At 37.2% G+C, this 17577-nt stretch overlaps 1 long non-coding RNA gene across 1 annotated transcript; it reads right to left on the bottom strand.

Moving 5' to 3' along the window:
• Positions 1-3038: 3038 nt before the first annotated feature.
• On the bottom strand, positions 3039-5103 carry LOC118487663. The gene is made up of 3 exons (XR_004882542.1): positions 4969-5103; positions 4393-4459; positions 3039-3129 (listed from the first exon to the last, which is right to left on the bottom strand). It is a non-coding gene; the product is annotated as an uncharacterized LOC118487663 (long non-coding RNA).
• Between the last annotated feature and the right edge of the window lie 12474 nt (positions 5104-17577).

Here is a 17577-nt window from a genome sequence, read left to right as displayed (position 1 = left end):
CTCGGGTCTTTTATAAGCTTTATTTCCTCCAAAGCTTTGATTCACTTTTTAGTTAATATTAGGCTTACTTATTTAGATCCTAATATTTACCGCGTTTATTTTTACCACTACAGTATTTTACCCGTTTATTTCCGGTTACTTTATTATAATTAATAAACCCGTTTTTGAGGTGTTACAAGTCTACCCCCCTTAAATAGGTTTCGTCCCCGAAACCTTCTTCAAGTCGTTCTTTGGTTTGGACCAAACTAACTTAGTTTTGTTTTTCAGCCTTTATTTCTTTTAGTCAAAAGTTATCATTTGCCTTGACGCATGCGTCTTCCACATGTAAGTCCTCATGGACTTTAACTTGTGTTTTGTATTTCTTATCTTGTTGCCTATTTGTCCTAATTATCATTTGACCACTCAATAGTATGAGTTGCCAACATATTTACTCGACACTAACTCTATATTGACAAGTGTTTTGTATAAATCCCAACACTAAATTGACTTTGAATGGTCCCATCGGTTAGACTGATTAGTCACCGACTCACCGTCACTTCATACCTCGTTAATTTCGGGTCTACCATGTTGCCATAACCAAACTTACGTGAGTTTATGATCTCCAATTCCCATAACTCACACTACACATGATTATATTCTATATCACTTTTCTTAACCGTGATCGTATCACGTCATGTTTAAGTTTAGATAATCTTTTCATTATCGAAATCTTCTTTTCGAATGTGTCTTCATGCACCTATTATTTTAGTGCTATCCAATTTCTCTCATAATATTTATATTTGTTAAAACGTTAATTTTTTTTTTACTAAAACCGAATTTTAGTTTATCGTCTTCTCTTTAACCCATATCAATCTCCCATATCAAGGAATTTACGTCCAAGGATTTATTCCTTTCCGTTGCTATTTCGGTACTGACTTCGCCCTTTTTGTGAAATAACACAATTTAAATAATTGTGAATTCGTTTATCATTCCTGCCCGTTTAGATGTTTTTTTTTCTTTTTTTAGTGAAATCCTTCACTTTTGTCAACCAGACTTTTCATGATCTCTTAGTTTTAACCTATTCGGTTAACTTAGCGAAACTCATCGCTTTTACGCAAATTTTACCTTACGTTATTATTTCACGCAAGGAGTTACAACCAGTTTCCTCGCTTTACATTACTGACCCGTAGGTTCTTTTACTTAGCCTCGTAGGCTTCCTTTTTTTGTTCAAACGTTATATATATTTATATATGTATATGGCACCAAGGCTCCCATTTTTATGTTTAGAATTATTTACTTTTGCCTTTTGAACTTTATTTGACCTTGACCGTAGTCTAAGGCCACAATTGTTTTCCTTCGAACTATTTTTCCGATTTTATGACTTCTAACGTCATTTACATGTCGGTTTGTCCTACACTTACCGTTACCCGGTTCACACATTTATTTATTTACAACCCGTTACCCGGGTTCTTTATCCTAATGTTTTAATGCTTCCGTTGTCTGGTCTGCATTTTCCTTTTTATACACTTTTTTTTTTACTTATTTGATTCGAACACCATTTCTCTTTTATTAGTGACCCTTCGATTAGTCTCTTTTATCAATGTCCCTAAGGTCCATTTCTTAAGCCTTATTTGGTGAGACCACTGCTATTGTTATACAGCTTTTGGGGTTTACCCATTTTCGTTCCAACACTTTTTTAGCCTTAATCCATTTTAACAATAACCAAATCAATTTATTTCATTTTATTATTCCATATTGTTGTATGGAAGTTATCCACATCGTTTATTTATATAAACGAAGTTTCCACATGTTTTATTTGTTTTGGGCAAGTCTATAACCTTGCCCTTGTCATCTTTACTATTGCAAATTTTCGGGTTCGGGTGTTATTACACTCCTTCTCAATACATCATTTATTTACTTTACTAAGTACCTGGGTTCGAGTGTGCACACATTCCTTCCTATTATGACACATATCTTTCGTTACATTCTCAGGTTCAAGTGTGCGGGCACCCCTTCCCATGGGAATATCTACCGTGATTACTTTTGATCCGGTTTCACATGCTCACCATTATTTATTTTCTTATACATATGTGTATATATATATATATATATTCCTTTTACGTAATTTACTCGTTTTACTACTCATGTATGCCCATATGTAACTATTATTCGCACTCGTATCGAATAAAATCTATGCTGAAACTAAATTTGTAAGAAACATACCTGAAACGATATCAGGTTCAGCTTTAGCCTCTGCGGCTGTCGTGTGGGAAGACCTTGCCTTCTTTTACGGGGTATCAGGCTTTGATTTCTTTACGGGTCTTGGGTCCACATCCGACTCTCTCCCATCATCTTTTTCTTGTGAGAGACTATCTTTTAATTCAGTCATCATATCCTCCACTACTAGCAAAATTGTGGTTTGTAGTCTCTCGAAGAACTGCGGTAGACTGGCTTCTACTGCCTTTCCGACTTCCTCAGAAATTTTAGCTTCCATCTCTTCAGTTAATTGAGATGCTAATTCGCCCCCGGTTACACCAGACATTTCTTTCATCTGTTCGGTGACTTTCGGCACCGTATCATCATTTCCTTCATCAGTCATCTTGAATTTGGATGTTTATATTAGTTGTTAAACATTTCATTTTATATCATTTGCATCTTTCGCTTTGGTTTAGCCAAGTTCACAACTTGCTTAGACCATTCATGTTTGGTGCACTTTCCGGGTTTGAGTGTATTACACACTCTTCCCATGCACATCTAATCGTATTCATTTTCTAATGTTTCACTAAAATTTACTAAAATAATAAATTCTTACCGGATGTTTGATCAAGCTTAAACCGAACACTTTGTTGACAACCTTGGGCTCTGATTACCAACTTGTAACAACCATCTAATTTCTATTTGAATTTAATAAAAATATGCATGATTTTATATAAAAAATATTTTACTTCAACACAAGTACAAAATTGAAGTTTTAAAGTGATCACATACTAGTTAAATACCAACTAGTTTAAACATTCAAAACACGATTAGTGAATTGATTACAACATAAACATTGTCTAAACAAAGTTAAATTAACGCGTAAGCTTCAAAAGTTCGTGTTCGGTTCTTCAAAACATGCTTGATCGCCATCCGGAAAGACCCCATCCTTACCTAGAGTCAAAACCACTTAAAAAGTTAGTTTTGACATTGATATAATGCATATAAACAAGTTCTAGTATCGAATCATCAAAAATAAAATAAAATTTCAGTTTTGGTCCTGTCGCGTGTCGCGCCAGAACTCCCTCGACTTTTCGCGTGTCGCGAGGACTCCCGCGTATCGCGCCAGATCCAAAGGATCCTGTCGCGTGGCGCGGGGGAAACCATTTTCCAGCAGGTGCAGGTTTTTGACCTACATTTCCCGCCAGCTCCGAAATTCACCAATTTTAACTTCAAATGCCCATAACTTTTTACCCGTAGGTCCGTTTTAGGTGATTCTTTTTCCTATACGTATGTAATTTAATTACCGACGTGTCTATTACAATTATCATAACGAAAATTTGGTTTACGGGCTGAAAGTCTATAAATCCCTAATATATTTGTTCGACCCGCATAGTTTTGCACTAAAACTATCATCAATATTTTTATGACCACAAGGCTTATTTTACCCATCTTCCGGGGCTTAAGATCATTGGCGTTTCATTACCAATTCCATGGTTTATGCTCTTATGATCTACAATCGCCAAGGGATCTTTCAATAATTTCATAGTATCGATTAAACACACATTTATTTGACCCGTTTGGCCGATTTATGGAGTCCACCATTTCAACAATAACCATACGTTTTCTAATCTAGTTTTGACCGTTCAATTAAGTAGTGATCATCGCCACTTTAACTAATACAAATCCTTATTCTAAAACCCAACTTCGAATAACTACAATATCAAATTATCATAATGTAACGAAACAAGTTACATACTTACATAATTCATCAACATTGGTTTCTAACCATAATTACCCATTTCCGGGCTTGTCAATCTTAGCGTATCACGTCCATTCCGTGGTTTACGCTTTTATAACTCAAATTTAATGAGTGACGTTTAAGTCACTTCGAACACTACCATTTTGACCATTATTTGACCCATTTGGTTGTCTAATGGAATTCACCATTTTATCAACATACCAAATTCATTACCCCCAATATTTTAACTTGTTTCTTTATCTAGTGAGTTACATCACTTTATTTACATTCCATACATGACTAATTAAACAATACTATCAACCAACATTTCTAATTAACTATTTTGCCGCGTTTGGTTTGTCGAGTGAACTTCGTCACTTCTATGACATACCAAACTCGCAATTGACACTACAATCTCATTAACATTTCTAAGACTATTGTTTATGGCATAATGTAACGAAACCGAAGTTACGTACCTTTAGTGCTTTTCCTTCAAGCGTGCATCAACTCCGGCTCGTCCGCTTGAAGATTCAATTCCGTTGCCTATAGAGTTCATTCAATGAGTTGTTTAGAACTCGTATTATTTCATATAATGCATAATTCACCATAACATTCAAAATGCATTTTTACTCAAAATTTCAACATCTAGTTTTCTTTAGGCATTTCAACAAACACATAAAGGGCATACTTTTGCTAAATCAATAACCAAGTTTCATAACTAGTCATTTAGCCAATTTTGAACATTTTTCACAGATTCAAATGTCTAGTTATACATCAACACCTAGACTTATTTCATGGAGCTCAAATAACACTAGATTAATAATCATAATTCTAGTGTTCATCATCTTTTTACAAAACCCATTTAACACATAAATGGGTGATTATAAATCTCATATCTATTGACACTAATGCATCAAATTATTGACTAGGGTTTGTTCTAAATCATGAATTTATCATGACTTTATTCCAGAATCAAACATGCAAGTTCAGATTTCTACTTCATGTATTCATCAAGAAATCAAACCGAAACCAAAAGACTAAATTCAACATACCTTGTGATCTACTAACTTAGGTGATCACAATTTTTGTTAAAGCCCCAATTCTTTTGGCTTGATTGCTCTTGTTTTCTTGAGTTTCTTGTGGTTTAGGGTTGTGAACAAGACCCCCCCTTTTTGGCTCCTGATGAACTCGCCAGACACACACACATATGTGTGTTTTATATTTTTTTTGTTTTAATACAAGAACTTGATCCCACTTGCGCATGTTTAGTCCCTCAACATTTATAGGTTTATAATTCGGGCCAATTTGCTTCAAGCTTCCTTATTGTTTAGCAATTTATGATTAACTAGGTTAGTAAATCCTAGTTACATTATTACTCGGTAGAACCAATATATTTACCATGTGTAAATAATTATCGTTTTCTAATATTTTCGGGGTGTTACACCCCGTTACCTCGGGTCTTTTATAAGCTTTATTTCCTCCAAAGCTTTGATTCACTTTTTAGTTAATATTAGGCTTACTTATTTAGATCCTAATATTTACCGCGTTTATTTTTACCACTACAGTATTTTACCCGTTTATTTCCGGTTACTTTATTATAATTAATAAACCCGTTTTTGGGGTGTTACACTCTTGTAATAACAATACCCACCGGATTAAACGGGGCTTCGCATCTTTATTCTCCATCAAATACCGGACCGCACTATGATCCAAGTAAACAACCACTTTGCTCCCCCTAAATATACGAACGAAACTTATCCAAAGCATACACCACCGCTAGTAATTCCTTCTCGGTTGTGGTGTAATTTAGTTGCGCTTCGGATAAAGTCTTGCTCGCATAATAAATTACCACCGGCTTTTTGTCAACTCGTTGACCCAAAACTGCACCAATTGTAGTGTCGCTTGCGTCACACATGATTTCGAATGGCTTCAAAACAGTAAATGCTTGCAAACATTCGTCAGTAAAGTCAAATGGAACATCTTTTAACAACAAATTACATAAAGGTTTCGTGATAACACTAAAACCTTTAATGAAACGTCTGTAAAAACCCGCGTGTCCCAAGAATGACCTTACACCCTTAACATTTTTCGGTGGTGGCAAAGATGATATTACCCTTATTTTTGCCTTATCCACCTCCATTCCCCTTTCCGAGATCACATGACCTAGCACAATTCCCTCTTGCACCATGAAATAACTATTCTCCCAACTAAGCACTAAATTTTTCTCAACACATCTTTTTAAAACTTTTTGTAATTCGTTGAGACAAGATTCAAAACTAGTGCCGAAAATTGAAAAGTCATCGATAAACACTTCAAGCGACTCTCCAACCATGTCTGAGAAAATACTCATCATACATCGTTGGAAAGTTGCCGGTGCATTGCACAAGCCAAATGGCATTCGCCGAAAGGCAAAGGTGGTCTTGTGTTGGTCATCCGGGTGTATTGCTATTTGATTATAACCCGAGTACCCGTCCAAAAAGCAGTAATATTTTTGACCCGATAATTTTTCAATAATTTGGTCAATGAAAGGTAGCGGGAAATGGTCCTTAGAAGTGGCGGCATTCAATTTACGGTAGTAAATACAAACACGCCACCCGGTAACCGGTCAGGTGGCGACTTGTTCACCATTCTCATCCTTGACTACTTGAATGTCGGCCTTCTTAGGCACAACTTGGGTAGGACTTACCCAAGCACTATCCGAAATCGGATAGATAATTCCCGCATCCAACCATTTAATTACCTCTTTCTTTACTACCTCCCTTAGGTTCGGATTTAATCGCCTTTGAGCTTCTCTTGTCGGTTTTGCATCTTCGGTGATAATGATCTTGTGCATGACGATTGATGGACTAATTCCTTTGAGATCGGCAATCATCCATCCAATAGCTCCCTTGTTCTCTTTCAAAACTTCCAACAAAGCTTGTTCTTGCGGCATTTCTAAATTAGAGGCAATAATGACCGGTAGTGTGTCATTATCCCCTAGAAAAGCATACTTCAAATGGCTTGGCAAATCTTTGAGCTCCAACTTTGATGGGTCTTCTAGTGATGGCCTAGTACCCGAGTTTATTTCCACCGGCAAGCTTTCAAATTGATGAGTCCATGGCGGTCGACCTTCCTTCAAAGCCATAGCATCATGTTTTTCCTCTTCAACCCGTAGTGCACAAGCATGTACCTGTTCAGAAAAATCACACAAACAAACATCCATACCATCCTCCTCATACTCATGCGGGTTGCATCCGTCGACTAAATCTGCCATGAAACACTCATCAACACCAACAACATTAGAATTGTTAGTAAAAACATTCAAACGCATTTTCCGGTTTCCAAAGGTCATATTGACTGTACCAAATCTACAATCGATCACAGCATGCGCGGTGCTAAAAAATAGCCGACCCAAAATAACATTTTGTTGTTGTTTTGGGTCCACGGATGAGTAGTCCAATACTAAAAAGTCAACCGGGTAATAAAACTCATCAATTTTTACAATCACATTTTGAACCATCCCGCGGGGTAGCTTATGAGACAAATCGGCCAAAACAACCGTTGTCTCTACTCTTGCTAACGGACCAAAGTCGTATTGGTCATATAAGCCCCCTGGTAAAATGCTCACCCTGGCTCCAAGATCTAGTAAATCTAAGATATATTGCATTCATTTTTACTTTTTTATCCAATACGATTACTGGCGTACCCGGTTCTTTGAGCTTAGGAGGAAGCTCCCCATTCAAAACCGCACTTACTTGCCCGGTCAAGTCTACCCGCTTAGGCATTTTCTTCTTTTGTTGCCTTTTTTGTGTGCATAACTCTTTTAAAAATTTAGCGTATGCGGGTACTTGTTTTATTGCATCAAGGAGTGGAAGGTTAATTTTAACTTGTTTAAACATCTCCCATAATTCTTCTTTTTGGGGACCTCTTGATGCAATAAAATTTTTCTTACCCGGGTCAAGTAAAGCCGATGGAAACGGGACTTGACTCGGTTCACCTTCATCTTTTTCACTTTTCTCATTTTCACCCAACCCCGGTTTTTTAACATTTGATTCTTTAGGTTTAATCGGTGAAACTTCATCATCGTCACTTTCATTACCCGTGACATCCTCAACTACCCCCTCAACCAAACCCGGTGACAAATTTGCTTTAAATTCTTTGCCACTTCTCAACACACTAACATGACTAATATTAACATTATTACCTCGTGACGGACCATGGGAAGGATTTACCTTGGTGTCGCTAGGAAGTTGGCCTTTGTTTTTCTTCAACTCCGCCACGTCGGTTGCCAATTGACCCATTTGGGTTGTTAGTGATTGGATGCTCTTGTCACGAACCTCATCCTTTTGCATCCGGACTTCATCGAGTTGATTCCGTTTTTGCATATCTTGTTGCATAGCCCGAAGCATATCCATGACTTCATTCCCGCTTGACGAATTTTGACCCGAACCACTTTGACCCGTTTGTTGGAATTGCCCTTGGTACCCATAATTGTTTCCACCCCTATAATTGCCTTGATTGTATTGTTGGCGAGGTGCAAAGTTACCTTGAGCTCCTTGAAAGTTTGGGTTAGTTTGGTTTGCCGCATTTCCATAATGGAAATTAGGATGATTTCGTAACCCGGGGTGGTATGTGTTGGAGTTCATATTGAAATTTCAACCACCCCCTTGAATTGCATTCACTTCTTCTACTTGTTCATCAACCACCCCCACTACACAAACTTCCGCCGTGTGGCCTATTTCATTGCAATTAGTGCACACATTGTACACTTGATTCGTGGTTTGAACATTGCCACTCTCTACTCCATGCACTTGTGGCCTTTGTGTCACATGCCTTGCCCTTCTTGAAGATTGAGCCTTCCTCTTGGAATTCAGCGCCATTTGCTCTAATAATGCCCAATCAACATGTTCATAATTCGTACCGCATGTGCCATTAGTGATCGACATTAAATCACGTGCATCCTCTGAACTCAACCCTTCGTGAAATGCGTTCAACAACTCCCATAGTTAGATCCCATGATGAGGGCAATTCCGTAACATCGTATTAAACCTTTCGAAGGCTTCATGAAACATCTCCCCCGATTGTTGTTGGAAGCTTCTCAAACCTCTCCTTGCATCATTAGTCTTTTGAGAGGTGTAATATTCATCCAAGAAAATCTGTTGCATATCGGCCCATGTAAAGATCGATGCGGAGGGTAGAGTGTGAAACCATCTCTTTGCTTTGTCTTCCAAAGAAAATTGGAAGAGAACCAACTTGACATCATCCGAAGAGAACCCTGGCCTCCAATTGTGTTGCAAATAGAATCGTATGTCTCCAAATGGAAGTAAGGTTCTTCCGTTGTTAACCCCTTGAACTTTGGTAGACTTTGGAGGGCGGTTGTTCTAACTTCAAAAGTTCTTCCATCCGCATGATGAGGAATCACTACCGGCGAAGGATTGTTAGTGATAATAGGCCGGAAGTGAGCTTCAATTCCCCATACTACTTCTCGATGATGTCTTTGAGGGGACCCAATGGTGCTCTTGGTTGACCCATTTGCCCTTGCATAGGCCCTTGAGGAGCAAATGGTGGTTGATATTGGTATTGATGCATTGGCGGTTGTTGTTGAAACGGTCTTTGAAATTGTGGTTGTGTATTTTGAGGGCGCACTTGATGTAGCGGTGTAGGGCGTTGCAATTGTGGCCCTTGCGGTCTAATATGTTGCACCCCGACCGGTAATCTACTCGTGTCTTGAAATTGTTGAATCGGTTGACTTTGTTGACCCGCTCCTCCTTGAGGTCCCAAATATCCTCCATCACCCCCATAATAAAAGCCTTCCTCTTCATACCCTCTAAAATCCTCTTCATAACCATCATCATATCCATCCCCTTGAATACCCGAAGATTGACCAAAGGGAAGAGTTGAGTATTGAAAACCCGATTGGTTTAGTGGTCTAAAGGATGAAGTAGCTTGAACAATAGTTGAGTTTGGTGCTATTGTAAAATTAGAGGATGACTGACCCATAGTTGGGGGAAAGAAATGTGAAAATGGTGGAATTGTGGTAGAGGGGTTAAAGGTAATAGTGGGTTCAACTTGAGTAGTGATCGGTTGCGTGGTATTGGTTGGTGTAACTTCAAGTGGTGGAGTAGGTTCGGTAGTGGTATTAGGTATGGTGCTGTTTGGTGATGGTTGTGTGGCAGTAGGTATGAAAGACGAGGTCGTTTGACCCGTTGTGAGTGGTACTTGAGATTCTTGCATGATGTTTCTTGGTGTAATGGGTGAAGTGGGTAAACCAATGATTTTGTTCTCTCTTAACAAGACTCGGTTTTGCCATAGAGTTCTTTCAATTTTCGGATCAAACGATAGTGGTGACGACTTGTGAGAGCCTCTAGTATGCATACACTTGTAGTACCTGCACACTAAACACAACCAGCGTAAACCCGAAAATAACAAACAAAACTACTACATTAACACACGTTGCGCACTACTCCCCGGAAACGGCGCCAAAATTTGACGTGCTGTCGAAGTACACGCAAATTTAATCCAAATAACACCTAATAGATAGTGGTAAATGGGTATCAAACTCAGGGAGTATGTGGAAAATGTGTTAATTCTATAGCTTTGCAATTTAACTACAATTAACCTAATATGCAGAAATTAAAGATCAATGATTTGGATTGTTTGTTTTAGAAAATTAAATTATCAACTACTTACTAATCAAGATTGGATTTTTAATTCAGATTATGAGAATAATGACCATCTTAGGATTCAGTTTCTTTTAACACTTGTGTGAAATTCCAACTAGAAAGAGTTACATAGACATAACTCATGTATAAACAGTTGTTGTGATAAAAGGGAACAAAGTACTCGGATTATATGAATGCGAGGTTGTTTCCCGATGATCAATCAATCAGGGGCGAATCTACATTACAAGTTACGGGTTCGCACGAACCCACTTGGTTTCAAAATGTTAGTGTTAGTTTTAGTAGAAAAGTACGAATGAACGAACCCATTACAGAAATTGAGTGATGGCTGGGAGGTTAAGGCGTTGTCTATCTACTTAGAGGTCTCCGGTTTGACTCCTGTTTGAGTCCTTTTTTTGCGATTTTTTTTAAAATCTAAAATAATCCTAGGGTTTTAATATTATACCCGACCCGAATCGTTGGACCGACCCGAATTTTTTTTATATCCGGTCCTATGATTATAGAGTATCGAAAAAAATGAACCCACATAGAAAAATTCCTAGATCCGCCACTGCAATCAATCAATATCCAACCCTAACCCTTCCCGTGATATCTCGATTGTCAACGACACCAAGAACGTACGTTAGACTAGAATTGCAATACCAATCAACAAGCTACAATCAATTACTCATACACCATGATAATCAAAGCAAACACAAAGTTATCATTCTAGAAATAAAGGAACAAACACACAAGAGTCTAAGAAAACCTTCACCTAAGATGATCACCACAAATTTAGCCGGACATTGTTCGGTTGATCATCATAACATCAAAGTGCAAGTTCATACGAATCGAAAACACAAACCAAATGTTTAGAAATGTTTGGAACCAACAAGAACCAGCCAAAATCGCCCCCAAAGTGCAAAGAAAACGTCCAATGATGAATAATGTGAAAAGACACCTCCAAAAACGGTTTTAATGAGCAGTTACACTTTTGTCCGTCGCCTCCACCGTAACTTACGGTACCCACCGTAAGTTACGGTGGACTTCAGATTGCTTACGGTGGATCAAGACTGAGGTACGGTGGAAAAACATGGATTTCAGGGCTACCGTAACTTACGGTAGCCACCGTAAGTTATGGTGGACCCCTGAAATTTGTGTTTTGTTTTTTCTTTCCTTCCATGCTTGACCCGTTCCTCTCCAATCCCTCCAAAGCAATATTTTCTCCATTTTAAGCTCCAAAGTGTACCTGAAACATAAGCAACTGTAGTCATCCCATTCAAGACAATTACGCGATCAAGTGAGGGATAAACTAGTCTTTTAACATCATTAAGGGTTGTCCTATGGACCACCCGTCATTTCTTCAATCATGTTAATTTATGTTTATTCAAATATGTTCATTTATTTTTTTTTATGTTCGTTTGTGTTCGGTGAACTGTTCGTTTAGGCTTTAAACGAACAAACATAAACGAACACGAACATGCCCGATTTCTTAATGAACGAACACGAACAAAAAAATGTGTTCGATTATATGTTCGTGTTCGTATTCGTGTTCGGTTAAAGTTAAATGAACGAACACGAACATGCCTATGTTCGTGTTCGTTGGATTCGTTTACAGGCCTAATCATATTCATCTGTGTTAGCTTAAACAACTATTATAGTTAATTTCTATTAACTAGAGATAGTTTCAACACGATCTTTCACAAAGGTTTTAGATCAATATATATGCTCAATGATCAACATATCAGAATGGTGCCATTGGAATGGGGTCCGTAGGTGCCACTAGGGGTGTGCATGGATCGGTTTAGGTCGGTTTTGACCAAAATCATAACCATAACCGCGATGTAGGTTATTGGATAACCATAACCATAACCGATCGGTTATGGTGGTTATGGTTATTCGGTTTTGATGGTTATAGCGGGTCGGTTATGGGTGGTTAACCGTGTATTTAGCTTAGCTAAAAATAACTTCATTTTTTTAACATGAAATAAATTGTTATTGCATATTTGTATATATTAGTATATTACATAGTATTAAAAAATACAAATAATCTATAATAGTAATACCAATTATTGTCGAATATTCAAATAAAGTGATATGATACATTCCATAAATTCAAATAAACATTCAACCAAAATCACAAAATGATATGAAAAACCGATAAGTACTAAAAATCTTCAGTAAAAAACATCAAATATTAAAAATATGGTGAAAAGTCCTAAATTCTACAAAGATTTATTACATGTCGGTTCGGTTTGGTTATGGTGGGTATGGAAAAATGATAACCATAACCGACCCGCTACTTTCGGTTTTCAAAAAAACCATTAACCGACCCACCGGTTTTTAATTGGTTTGGTTTTTTCGGTTCGGTTTTATCGGTTAATTCGGTTATGGTTCGGTTAATTCGGTTTTTTGCACACCCCTAGCCACACACTAAGCAATCTCATCAAGAACACGTTTAAATACAATATCACAGTCAAGATTGTTGGTGTTGTTAGTATGTAAAATATTAGATGTGTAAAAGACATAAATAGATTGATGATATATTGCAGGTGAATTAAATCATGTGATTGTTAATTTGTATTTTCTTTTTTGCAACATATATAGGGGTGTCGAATTAGAATTGAGTCGAATTCGAATCGAATTCCGAACACCTCTAATTATATAGATAGATTATTGATGTTTATGGAGAAGGATTCGTTAGGAACCACTCTTTATTACAAGAATCAAGTGTGAACACAACCAAAAAATACTTTAAAAAAATAAAAAAACACACAATTTTTTTTAATATTTAAAAAAAATCGCTATATTTCGTTAACCCCCCCCCCCCCCCCCCCCCCAAAAAAAAAATTCGAGTAACAATTATTCATGCATATGTATCATTCTTTGACATATTCTGTAATACATTACTAATATGACAATTACACTTTTATTTACACTACCATTCATAATACACTACTTTTTACATTAACAATATTAAAAATGCACATATGCATCTATATGTATGAACTTGTTATAACATTAACAACACTAGAAATGCACATGTACATCTATATGTATGAACATGTTATAACGTGTTTTGGTACACCACTTTGAATACACTTTCCCTTTCATCTATCATACCATCCATAATACACTACCGTTACATCCTACCAACCGTAATACAATAATATTGCGTCCTACCATCCATAATACAATACCATTACCAATATTTCACTTTATTGCTTGTACATCAACACCCTTTATACCATTCAAACAACACATTACATCATAAAATGACAAATATAATCAAACCATCAATCACTAGATATAACTAACCAAAACATATGTATATGGGTCTACTTCATCATTTAAAATCACAAACTTTTTATACCAAAATATGTTATATCATGGTTATACATAATGATGCACATGTGCATTTTTAATATTGGTAATGTAAAAAGTAGTGTATTGCGGATGGTAATGTAAATGAAAGTGCATTTTTCTACTAATGGTAATATGTTACGGAATTTGTCCAAGAAATGATACATATGCACATGTGCATCCATAACTGTTACTCGAAAAACAAAAAGTTTTTTTTTGGTAACGAAATATAGCGATTTTTTTAGAAAAATATTTAAAAAAATTGTGTGTTTTTTGGATTTTTTAGGTATTTTTTTGCGTTCACATTGGTTCTCGCGGTTCTCGCAATAAAGGTGGTTCTTGCATGAACCTTACCCTGATGTTAATTTACTATATTTTATGCATAGTTGTACAAAGCATAATTATTTGTTTATAAAAAAAGATGAAACATTTATATAACTGAACCAAGTTTTATAAAAACCTTTTGGATAGTTTTATAAAATATATCACATCTTGAGGAGGGTGGTGGCTAAAGATTATGAAGAGTTTGGAGGGAAATTTTCTCCTCTATGTTTCTATGTGTGCAAAAAGGTTATACAAAAGCAATTAGCTTGGATGGTAACCTTTGACCTTGCCACTTTAGTCTTTCAATTTCCTTGTCTTTGTCCAAAACATTTGAAGAATTGTTCCTCCTTACTTATGGGTTGCTCAAGAGATAAGGCTATAGGATGTAGTTATGACCCTTATTATCAACATAACTCTTCATGTCAGTGCCATGTCACCCACCTCTGATTTACAATTCAAAATCACTACCCTAAGGGTGTGGTTATGACACAAACCAGTGTCCCCTTATTTATTTTAATTTATCTTTGTCTAAAGAAAACCCATTATTTATTTTAATTTATCTTTATCTAAAGAAAAAAGAAATGATTATTTGAAAAATGAAAAAGAGGGTCATGGTTGCCATGGTTTAATCCATGTAAACCATGGTGGATTAGGGAAGGGGGTGGTATAGCGCCTTCTATTCATGGCGAAACATGTCCCAAGTATGACCCCCATACCCTTTAGCCTAATATAAACAAAGTTGAATAGTGTGTGAAGGACAAGAACTTGATAAAAATTCTCGATTTAACTGTCATTTTCGTCCCTGAATTTTTTCCAATTATGCTAGTTCACGCCAAATTTCAAATTTGTACCATTTCTGTCCCTGATATTCTTGAAACATGCAAGTTTTGTCAAAAAAACATGAGTTGATTGCCATTTTCATTATTGTGGTTTGTCCAATTATGTCACAACCCCCGATCCCATATCCCCGGGAACGGGCGGTCGCGAGCCAGTTTCGGTGGTATCACGTTTATTTATTCAATTTGGCAGCAGAAATTTTCATCAGGACCGTAGTTAGGAAATATGTTATCAAAGTAAACCACCACAATTTATAACATTAAACACATGGGTAAAATCCAAGTTTTCAGTACATATAAATTTCATAGGAATAAATCCTATTTTATTTAATAAAAACATCTATTTTATTCTTAGGTAACTTTATTGCCACTTTTCCAAGCCTTCAGTGCTGTCTAGCTGGCTTCTATTTGGCTTTCACATTTTGTTACCTGAAACGCGTTTTGAAAAAATTTTGTTAGTGGGAAATACTGGTGAGTGAATCCCAGTTTAATCAAGTTTAAGTAAAAAGGTCACAGTGAACAGTATTGAGGGCGCATCCGCAATTACATTTGTTTCCAAGTTATATCAATTACCACCACACGGTAATGTCGTTCCGACTTATGGTCATGTTACTCCTTTACCAGGTGGTAGCAAATTTTGTATACAAAACCCCAAATTTACCGTCTGTAATTGTATTCTTACAAATACTCAATAACTGTTATTCGCATGGAAATTTAAGGTTTTGTAAAAACAATTAACAAAAAGATTTACAAAAAGTGGATCAACTCACATTGCTGTCTTAGGGTTTTCAGTAATGATTTCCTGGGAATAATCTATAATTTACACAAATGCACGTGTGTTAGTATAATAACCCATTTTAACATTAGTAATACCCTCCCCGAGACGGCATTCCAACGACTACGTCGGGCAGAACCACGACAACCGTTACGGAACCCTAGATCAATCGGGCAGTGTATCTAATACGTCTCCAGGGGTTATAATACTTACATCGTAGCAGAACCTCGCTAATTAGTGGGTATAACGCCCGGTTATAATAACGCTACTTCATAAATTAAGAGAGAAAGAAAGAAAATGAACAAAACAGACTGAAGATCCGATGCGTTCTATTTATAGTTGCAGATTCTGTCTTTCTCGCGGCCCGTGTAACATGAGCACAGGGCCTACGCGGCCCGCGTTGACCTCCGGTCAATGCGTAGCTTAGCTGGGTCACTATGTAGGCTTGCCGGGTGTTGGGCCAGGTGGCGGCCCAGGGCTGCGCCACATTCTAGGTCTCTCGCGGCCCGCATAAACTTAAATGGGATCATACGCGGCCCGCATGAACTAAAGAATTCAGCGGAGTCCGGTTACACCCTCACACGGCCCGCGTAAATGGTTGGGGTGGGTCTATGCGGCCCGCCTCAACTTAATATTTATTGTTTTTAAGTTATTTTATATATTATAATCTACTTTGGGCTCGGTTTTCACATACGGGGTGCAAGACATATTGAGACTATATTAGGGGGTCAGAACTATTATGAGGGTGTCGGTTTTACCGAGGGTTATTACATCCTCCCCACCTTGTTTTAGAGCTCGTCCTCGAGATCTACTGGAACAAGTGTGGATATTTCTTTTGCATTTCTGATTCAAGCTCCCATGTGTATTCAGGTCCTCTTTTGGAGTCCCACTTCACTTTGACCAGAACTAGTCTCTTGTGCTTGAGATTCTTAATTTTTCTATCTTCAATCTGTAGAGGCCTTTCTACAAACTTGAGTTGTTCATTAACCTCTATATCCTTAAGAGGTACTACGAGTGATTCGTCAGCTAGACACTTTTTGAGATTACATACATGAAATACCTCATGTATTCTTGCCATTTCCTCTGGCAGTTGTAGCTGATAGTCTACAGGTCCTATTATTCTAATAATTTCAAAGGGTCTAATATACCTGGGAGTTAGCTTTCCTCTTTTAATGAATCTTACCACTCCTTTCCAAGGAGAGACTTTTAATAACACTTTGTCACCTACTTGGAATTCTAACGACTTACGTCTGTTGTCAGCGTAGCTCTTCTGTCGATCACGTGCTGCTTTCAGTCGTTCCTTGACTTGAATAATTTTGTCAGTAGTTTCTTGTACTATCTCAGGTCCAGATAGTTGCTTTTCCCCAATTTCTGCCCAACAGACTGGGGTTCTGCACTTTCGTCCATAAAGTACTTCGAATGGTGCAGCATTGATACTTGTGTGATAACTGTTATTATAAGAAAATTCTATCAAAGGTAAGTGATCATCCCAATTACCTCCGAAATCAATTACACAAGCTCTAAGCATGTCTTCCATTGTTTGAATTGTCCTTTCACTTTGTCCGTCCGTTTGAGGATGATAAGCGGTGCTTAGATTTAGCTTGGTTCCCATTGCGTTTTGGAAACTTGACCAAAAATGAGAGGTAAAACGGCTATCCCTATCAGAAACAATTGATAAAGGTATTCCATGTAATGAAACAATTTCATTTACATACAATTTAGCTA

The sequence above is a fragment of the Helianthus annuus genome, chromosome 15, assembly GCF_002127325.2.
Source record: "Helianthus annuus cultivar XRQ/B chromosome 15, HanXRQr2.0-SUNRISE, whole genome shotgun sequence".
Taxonomy (NCBI): domain Eukaryota; kingdom Viridiplantae; phylum Streptophyta; class Magnoliopsida; order Asterales; family Asteraceae; genus Helianthus; species Helianthus annuus.
The sequence above is the reverse complement of the archived record's forward strand: the minus strand, read 5'-3'. Positions and strand labels throughout refer to the sequence as shown.